This window comes from Notolabrus celidotus, chromosome 9, assembly GCF_009762535.1.
Source record: "Notolabrus celidotus isolate fNotCel1 chromosome 9, fNotCel1.pri, whole genome shotgun sequence".
Classification (NCBI taxonomy): Eukaryota; Metazoa; Chordata; class Actinopteri; order Labriformes; family Labridae; genus Notolabrus; species Notolabrus celidotus.
Genome location: NC_048280.1, coordinates 27,499,254 through 27,507,032, shown reverse-complemented (window position 1 = coordinate 27,507,032; position 7,779 = coordinate 27,499,254). Strand labels below are relative to the sequence as shown.

At 43.1% G+C, this 7,779-nt stretch overlaps 1 long non-coding RNA gene across 1 annotated transcript; it reads right to left on the bottom strand.

Annotated features, from left to right (window-relative positions):
• Positions 1-7,141: 7,141 nt before the first annotated feature.
• Positions 7,142-7,516, bottom strand: LOC117819151. The gene is made up of 2 exons (XR_004632469.1): positions 7,418-7,516; positions 7,142-7,303 (listed from the first exon to the last, which is right to left on the bottom strand). It is a non-coding gene; the product is annotated as an uncharacterized LOC117819151 (long non-coding RNA).
• Between the last annotated feature and the right edge of the window lie 263 nt (positions 7,517-7,779).

Sequence of the window (7,779 nt, the reverse complement as noted above, 5' to 3'; positions counted from 1 at the left end):
CGGAATCGAAGGATGCTAGCCCTGGAGGCCAGGTGGCAGCGAACCAACGTCCCCTGAAACAACCGCCGGAGCTAAGTTTGTGTGATATGGGAACGGCCTCAGATTGCATGAGGAGGTTGGAGAGGAAGATTGAGCCCCAGGAACGATGCAGATTGCGTAGTGGAGGGGAAACGGAAGCCGTATCGCCATGAGCGGCGGAAAGAGGGGAAGAGGACGGGATGAAGGGATGAGGGGAGTAGGGGATGAAGGGACGTGGGGGGGGGGGGGGGGGGGGGGTTGAAAGGAGAGGTCAGTAGGAAAAGAGGGGGTCGAGGATAGCCAGTCTGATTTAACTGTAAAGGAGCTGGCTATGGTGGGAAGAGGGGGAACAGAAGCCGTATTGCTGTGAGTGGCCGAAGTAAGGGTATAGGAAGGGATGATGGGATGAAGGGATGAAGGGGTGAGGGGATGGAGGGATGAGGGAATGGAGGGATGAAGGGATGAGGGGACGTATGTGCAAGGAGATAGTGCGCAGCCTGTGGACGCAGGGATGTAGAGAAGCGGTGATAGTCCAAGAAAAGTCAGACACAGAGGGAGCAGGCACAGGGGCGACACAACCCGATCTCACTCCAGATGGCGTAACGTAGGTGAGACAGGTGAGATGCAGTTAACAGCTAGATTGGTAGTGCCGCTGTGGCGAGAGCGAAGGCGTTGACAGAGTGCAAGAAAAAATTTGGGTATTGGGGAAGGGAGGGGGTGGGGATGGGGAGGGAGGGTTGAAAGGAGAGGTCAGTAGGAAAAGAGGGGGTCGAGGATAGCCAGTTCCATTTAACTGTGAAGGAGCTCCTGATGGAGCTAAGGAGCTGGCTATGGTGGGAAGAGGGGGAACAGAAGCCGTATTGCTGTGAGCGGCTGAAGGAAGGGTAGAGGAAGGGATGATGGGATGATGGGATGAAAGGATGCATGTGCAAGGGGAGTTTGTGAAGCCTGCGGACACGGGATGTAAAGAAGGCTGTGAGAAGTCATACAGAGGGAGCAGGCACAGGGGGAGATACAACCTGATCCCCACCAGGGGGAGCCGATGATGCCGGTAGAGGCTGTGGGAGCGGCTGAGGCCTGATGACGCCACACCTGACGTCGCTGGCGGTAGTAGGCCCAGGTGAGGAAGCAGGAAGCGCGGGAAGTTCGGTTTTTGACGCTGTGGCGTTAATGAATGAAGAGTACGAATGGAACGATCTGACCATGTTGTCATTGCCGTGGAAGAGAACGCCTTTCGAGGTTGAGGAAGCGTCGCAAGCAAGCGACGGTCCAGTTCCTGCGGTCGGACTCCTGTGGAGAACGTGGAGCCGGCCGCGAGGAAGGGGCGCATCGCCCCGTGATGGATTACCGGTGACGGAGCAGTGGGAATGACGTGGAGAGGACAGGCACGGTCTGCTTCGGCGGAGCCTTGGGCGCCTCCGGTCCGCGGCTCTCCCTGGCGATGAGGACGAAGCCTGTGCACCTCTTGGAGAAGGCGACACCTTGTTCGGGAAGCATGAATGGGTACGACGCGGCCGCGGCATGCTGGACCGGAGCGCAGGCGGCTCCGCTGCGACTACCGGCTGTGGTGTGACTGCCCGTCTCCGAGAGAGGGATCTGTATGGAAGGTTAACCGTAAAGATCAACGCCGGAGCCGTGAAGATGAAGCTCCATGGTGAGTTTGTTGCTTTTTCCTTTGCCCCGAAATCTGAGCGGTGATGCCTGAAGCACGGTCTGTCCGTCTCTGAAGAATCACGGACGATCAGTTGGAGTAGGCTGGCTACGTTTAAGAAGGCTTGTCAGGTGATTGAGGGTGTGGTTTAGGCGTGGTCCTGCTCCCGAATCTAAGTTAACACCTTAACTTCATTTCTTTCCTCCTTTCATCCATAAAATTAATGTTTCCACATGTTTTCTGACACACCAATGTCTGACCTGTGTTGTAGCCAGTTGAAAAATTGTTGAAATCTGACATTCATCCTGTTTGCAATCAAATTTCAACATTGACATCCTTGTAAGTGCACTGGGTAAGCTTAGTTTACCACAGGGAAACTGATAACCTGACTCTGTTCAAAGATTTTTAGTCACCACTGGACAGAGCAAGGCTAGTTACTTACCTCTGTTTCCAATATTTAAGCTAAGCTAACCCAGACAGCTTCTTCTTCATGGTTCAGATTATCTACTCAGCCAACTCCCAGTAAACTCAAGCAAACAAGAGCAGACAAATAACTATTTTTCCCAAATTGTGGTCAGCTACTATTCCTTCAATATAACTCACTCCACACCTGGATTTCTTGCTATGACAAGTCAAAATGTCGGCTGTTAAAAAAGTTCATCCTCAGAGTCTTAAAGCTTTAAATATTGTATGTAAAACATGTATTTGACTCCTTGCTGGGCTCCACTGGGATTATAACCCCCTTTCCTCTTTTATTACCTCAATCTGTGTCAGGCAGGTCTCTGTGGGACTAATTAGACATAACCTGGGGGACCTCACAGCTAGGAGTATCAGCAGGGTCAGGGTCTACAACAGGTATTTTCTTGATTATAGAGCTGTTTGAAACCTTCAAATGACCCACACCTCTCCATATAAATCTTTCCTCTAACAGCTCAAGAAAAGGTTGCTCTGGTGTTCCCACTTTAAATAGAAATGTATTCATGGTTCCCTGCTACAATCCTGGCGTCAGCACTGGGCTGCAATCATTGATTGTATATAGGACGACGTGCCTTCATTAAAGCCCATTGTGAGATGAAGCCAAAGGACCTCCTTGATAGGCACTGACTTGCTGGTGCAGCCAAGGCTTGAACCTGGCTGGTAAAGCAGTCGGACTGACGTTGCATCATTTCTGCAAACTAAAACACACATTTAACATACCGATAGTATGTCGAAGCTCCCGCATGTCAGTACAGCAGAACAGGTTCTTGTGTTGAGTTGAAGTTGACACCTGTGGCTATGGAAAGTTCAAACATCTTTGTAAAATCAAATAATTCAGTGAAACTAAACTTCTCTGAAAGAGTGGCACTGGTACATAAATCAGATTGATAAGAACTAACTAGAATTACAGAAGCCATGTTTGAGACAAATATATTTGATGTGTGTTTTGATTTCATAGTTTGACCCATCTGTAGTTAGTTTCATCTGTTAACACTGGGATGCAGGATTTATGACCTATACTGCAGCCAGTCAGTAGGTGGAGCTATATATGCTTAGATACTTTCCATGATTGTAAAGCTTCACTCTGCAAAACATTGTTCACTCAGACATTTTTTTTCTGCGAATGGAGAAAAACCTTGGAACTCTCTACTACAAACTTCCCCTCTTTTGACGAGTCATCGAATCGTAGTAAATTCAGCAATAAACTTGTACTTATGTCTGATTTTCTATAGCGTTGTCACGGCTAAATGTATTTTTATAGTTTTAAATGGTACCCAGTTTACCTGTATCCTTTGAACTTTCTGTTTTAATCTCTTACTCTTGTAGCCATTCTGGGGATGGGTGTTGCTAATTAGCATCAGCTATAAACACTATGACACCTGCATTGGATGGCTGTTTTCATTTAGTCTCTGTGTACCATATCTGACCCTTACAAATAAACCATGAATATATGAATAAATAAATAAATAAATAAATAGATAAATAGATACATAGATAAATCTTTTGGCCTCACAGTTAGTGAACTCTGCACCAGGAATGTGTATGCTGAAACATAGCCCAGTTTAAACATCATTTCTAATTTAAGACGGAGTCTACTCATCACTTTTAGTTTAGCGGTTGTAGCAGCTGAGAAAGTTCTGACATAAGCACAAGTTACATCTTAAATCTTACACTTTGCTCTGAGTAGGTGTTAAGTCCTCTGTACAACATCACTTGTCATTGTGCTTCATTTTGATAGATGGGATTACTTTGAGGATGATGTGAAGTAGATAACTACAGTAGCAGTATGGTATCTATAGGGCCTTCTCTGCTCTCTCTCTGGAAGTGTATAGCTTTGATTTGCACTCCTGCTTTCATTTTCCAAGGACAGAAATAATTACATACAGTTTGTGCTGTTATTACCATATGTCGTGGTTGACAATTCTACCACTCGATCTAACTGTTGTTATTTTACATAAGCTGTAGATTAAAGATATAGGCTTTAGTTAAAACTTTGCTAAAACACATTTCTTGACATCGACCATGCTTTTCTCAACACTATAAGCACAAAACACAAATTTCAAACTACATTCACCAAACCTCTGTCTGACTCTTCCTGCAAAACCAAACAATGTTGTCAGATCATACCCCAAGTCAATCAAAATTCAAAACAATACTGAGCAGTCATTACACACTACATAAAATAATTGAAAACACAATGCTCAAGACATGAAGCTGTAGAAATAATGTTTATTGTTCACAGTAGGCTAATTGAATTTAGCACCTGTATACAGTAAAAATAAAGTAAAAAAAATATAAATGAGAAGAACATGGTCTGTCACAGTAGCTCGGATTTCATCAGAAGTTACTGTTCTTTGTCTTTCTAGATTTCGCTCCCCTCCTCTTCCTCATCGACCACCTCTTCCACGCACTCTTCCTCTGCCTCTCAGATTATTTCTGTCCATTGTACAACCTTCAACAAACAGTGCTCTCTGAACTGGCTTATATTGGTTTCTTCACATCATTAGCCACTAGTGTGATCAGTTTTTAGTGGTTGTGTTTAAGCTGTGACACCTGTGCTTCAAATGTGTTTACCTTTTACCATTACCCTGCTCAGAGGCAATCAGGCATGAGGGGTAACACTGTAACAAACACCTCTTTATAACAAATGTTTTTCAGTGATGGGCCACAGTGGAAAAAAAAATAACATTTTGTGTTTGTGACAAAATTTGACTAGTTAAGGCGTCACGCTCTACAAGTTCAAGAAGTAAACCTTGTATCTCTGTGGTTCAGCCATAGACTGTATAAAATATGGACGTAGTATCCGTGACGTCACCCACCTGTTTCTGAAGAGCTGTTTTGAGACCAATCGTCAGCAAGTGTGATGTAAAGAGGCGGGCTTTGAGCCTCCAAGCCAACAGCTACAGTGTTCCCGCCTGGCAATCAAGTCAGCTGTGTCTCTCATTGGAAGACTCATATTCTTAATATCTTCGAAATTATCGCATTAGAAAAAAAATCACCCCCCTCACAGTGAGAGCACATCAAGTCATGAGCTATCCAGACTACACTCGTCTTTTGTACCAGGCTGTAAACATTTCGTTTACTTCTGCAGTAAAGATCGCCTTTTTCCCATTCATGTGTATGTGGTTTCCTGTACTTCTGGAGCCAGCCTCAAGCGGATCCTCGATGAACTGCAGCTTTAACATTTCTGCATTGGATTCATATTTTTAGGCCGGAGGTTGCCGCTTGGGTGCAACCAAGCCATGACACAACTTTAGTAACAAATTAGCCAGTTTCATTTTTGGGTCCATGTGGACTTTAAGACAATACTCCTACAGAGCTGGTGCATCAGGCCTCTGTTTTTAAATAGTAGCTATGCCTTGAGTTACTGTTACAGTTGAATTGGTCTTAAGCAAATATTTTATGTCCAGCTGCCATTTTGCCTTTTTTTATTTCTTATCAGATCACTTTCAATAAAGGACAATACTTGACCCATATGGTGTCTAGTGTATACATTCAACAAAAGTAGATGCAAGGTGAACCTGACTGATGTGTTTTTATGCCTTTTGTGTTTGCTGAGTGACAGATTGACAGATTGACCTACCTCCAAAACACACCCTGCATTAATGATAACAGCATGGCCTCCCTGTGTGCTCATTAGCAGGATATTACAGGTTGCTGTATAACTGTCAAGTCACTATGATGAATGAACTTCGATTGCAAGTGAATTTGTTTGAACTTCATACACCACTGGTAAATATGCACATCTGCTGGTCAAATCATTTTCATGCTGCTTATCAAACTGTGAATTTACATTTGAATAATCCAAACAAGATGGTGTGCCAGAAGCAACAAAGGGAAGCAATGAGCTATTCCAATAAATTTTCTTTAGACACGTCCTTATAATGGACAAACACAATAAAGCACAGTAAAATACAATACATTCTGCATCGAAAAGACGCCCAGCTTTGTGAGAAGTACTGCAGACTATATCAAATATCAGTAGCATTAGAACAGCTTTGGTGAAACCGTGGAGCTTTCAGTATATCAGTGAAATCCTGCTGCTACTTCAAGGCTACAAGTTGTTTTATAGTGCCATCTTGTGGCAAAAGACCAAACTCCTGCTCAGGTAGCTCTACTTAAAGATTCTACACAAAAATGTAGTTTAGTACCTGGGGGGTCTGGGTGGAACAGTCCATGTGGGGAGCAAAAGCAGGCGGAACACACATCCTCATAATGATATTTTGACTCTGGTAATCTGAAAATTAATTATTTATCTCTAAAAATTGATATCGTTGAGCCAGTGCAGCAACAATCTATTGATCAAGAATTTCAAATTGAGTGACAAATCAGCTTGACACTGTTTTGCAAAAACCAATCAGTGTTTAGATTGTCTGCCTGGAAGCATAAATCACGGAGTTGTCAGACGATGATTTCTGCTAAGGTAAGCCTCATGTTCATTTGGCTCAAATTATTGGTTTCCAGTTTTAACTAGCAGAGAATAGAAGCTGTATAGCCCTAAGTGCTCACATGTTTACACTCATATTTTGAATATGATTTTAGAGTCCTAAATTTGCCGTTGACAGGGTCATTTTGGCATCAAAAGCTTGAACTCAAATGTCTTAATCAGAAGAGACATTATGCCATGTCACAAGATGACTACAAAAAAATCAATCATAACATTAGTCAGTAGCTTGAAACTACTTGACATACTCCAAAGTACCTCAGTCAAGTGAAATCCAAACTAGGGTTCATACCTCTTTAAAGGGTCACATAAAAATACTAAGGGGGAGTAAGATGATTAATATTGAAGAAAAACAAAATTTGGCTGGAAGTGTTTGTTGCCATTCTCCTAGAATTCACTAATATTTGTTATTTTGATTAATATTTGGTAAGTTGACCTCTCTTGACCAATCATTCAAATAACACAGTCCAATGTTGTGTGCACACCAGACATGAATAAAATCATTCTGGCAAGTTATGTGAATGGAGTGAATAATACAAGCGAATTACATGTTTTCTTGAGTGTAACGTGCTACTCAATTCATTTGCTTATTTGTAAGAGTGGACAAATCTGATCTTCAGCAAATCACTTGCTCTGCGATGGCAAATCATCCTGGAGATGGTGACGTCTGGTCACTTCTGATGTGAAGAATGGACCAGCGTAGGTTCATTCATCTGGAGATGGAGGACGAATTGATGGGAGCATACTTGGAAGTCGGCATATATGGTAAGTTGTAAAAACCTTTGGAAGTTTCTTTGTAGTGATCGGTGGCCTAAAGTTGCTCTCACCTGCTCCGCTTATTGCTCAGATTGCTGGACAGTATCCAATATGTAAATATCCATGTTGTTTAGCCTGCTGCATTAGCATGCTAACCTAAACTAGCGTTTAGCAACATTGTTTTGATTCAAACTGAAACTAACAGTTTTACCTCACCTTACAATCTGACAGACCTCTTTTCTGTGGATTGAATTGACATAACGTGTGATCAATTTGCCTCTGGCCTTGATCATGTGAGTGAAAGTTAGTAACCGTCATCAAAGGGTTGTCAAGAGGTATTGACCAGTCAAAATCAAGCATTTTACACGGCCGAAAGATCAGTAAGAGAGCTGGATAATAAGTGGTAATAAAGAATGCAATGAAACATAGTATC